This window comes from Numida meleagris, chromosome 20, assembly GCF_002078875.1.
Source record: "Numida meleagris isolate 19003 breed g44 Domestic line chromosome 20, NumMel1.0, whole genome shotgun sequence".
NCBI lineage: Eukaryota > Metazoa > Chordata > Aves > Galliformes > Numididae > Numida > Numida meleagris.
This window is the reverse complement of record NC_034428.1, coordinates 4,110,234-4,111,500: the sequence shown is the minus strand read 5'-3', so window position 1 is coordinate 4,111,500 and position 1,267 is coordinate 4,110,234. Positions and strand designations below refer to the sequence as shown.

The window sequence follows — 1,267 nt, the reverse complement described above, 5'->3', positions numbered from 1 at the left end:
AAACCGAACATTGCGCCGACTGACATCAGCCGGGAATAAAGACATGGATGCGCCCCAGCGCTCTCGGTGGGGTTCAGCCGTAGGGAACGGCGCTGAGCGGAGCTCCCCGTGCGGGACGCGGGGCGCGGGGCGGGCCCGGAGGCGCGGAGCCGCGGCCGCGCTGTCCCCGCCGGGCAGGGCGATCCGCTCCGGGTTTTGCGGGCGCTCCGCCGTGCCCGGCCGCCCTCCGCCCGGGGAGCGAGTCCGCTCCGCGCCGCCTGGCTGCCCCCGTCCCTCCCCGCGCGGGCCGGGGCGGGCGGCGAAGGCTCCAGGCCGGGTTTTGCGCGCCGCCCGCCCTCCTGTTAGAAATAGGAAAATTCAATAATCAAAGCAAAGGGGAGCGCGAGGAGGAAAAATCCGGGATCAGGGCAAGTTTGATGGCGCATGCGCGCTGCAGCCTCCATCCCAAACACACACACATTTCCCCCGACTTGGAAAGTCACCCAAAGCAGCCCCAAGTGCAGGTAAGCCCGGCCGCGGCCGGCCCGCCGCCGCCAGCAGCCCCGGCTCGGCCCGCGGGCTCGGCAGGTGGGCACCGGGCAGCGCAGCCCGGGGGAGCGCACGGCACCGGCAGGAGTTTTTTTTTTTTTTTTTCCGGTTTTTTTTTTTTTTAAATTTATTTCTTTTATTTGCGGGCACCGGGCAACACGTGTCCCCGCGCCGCAGGTAGCGGAGCCCCGCGCTGCCCCGGCGGTCCCGTTGCGGGGGGCGGCGCGGTGCGGTGCGGTGCGGCGCGGGCGGCGGAGTTGGGCGAGCGGCGGCGGAGCGCCCGGCAGCGGGCGGCGGCGGCGGGGACGGCGCGGGGAAGTTTGCGGCGAGCGGCGCCCGCAGCGGGACCCGCAGCGGGACCCTCGTCCCCCCCGGCGGGGCAGGCGGGGGCCGCGGCGCTCGGGGCAGAGGGTGCCCGGCCCCCCGGGCGCCCGGCGTTAGCGGCGGCAGCAGGTTATTTTTACCCGGTGGCATTTGCAGAATGCGCAGCTGATTTGCCATCCGGAGCCAGGAAGTTTTCCCCCCCTCCAGCGCCTTCCCTTTCTCTCTCTCTTTCTCTCTCTCTCTCCCTCTCCCTCCCTCCCTCTCTCCCCTCTGCGTCCCCTTTCCCCCGTGCGCGGCGGGGGGCTGCGGGGCCGGGGGCTGCGGGGCCGGGGCTCCCGGGGGAGCGGCTGCCCATGTTTGGAGGCGCCGGGCCGGGAACAGGTGGCCGAGCCGTCACTCAGCGGCGGCCGCGGGG

The 1,267-nt window shown here is 72.1% G+C and overlaps 1 protein-coding gene across 2 annotated transcripts in view; it reads left to right on the top strand.

The window, feature by feature from the left end:
* Positions 338 to 1,267, top strand: part of CASZ1 (castor zinc finger 1) — a 152,544-nt gene continuing 151,614 nt past the window's right edge. For both annotated transcript variants that reach the window (XM_021374630.1, XM_021374627.1), the window contains exon 1: positions 338 to 503. The gene's annotated coding sequence lies outside the window, so the exon portion shown is untranslated. The remainder of the gene's footprint in view (positions 504 to 1,267) is intronic.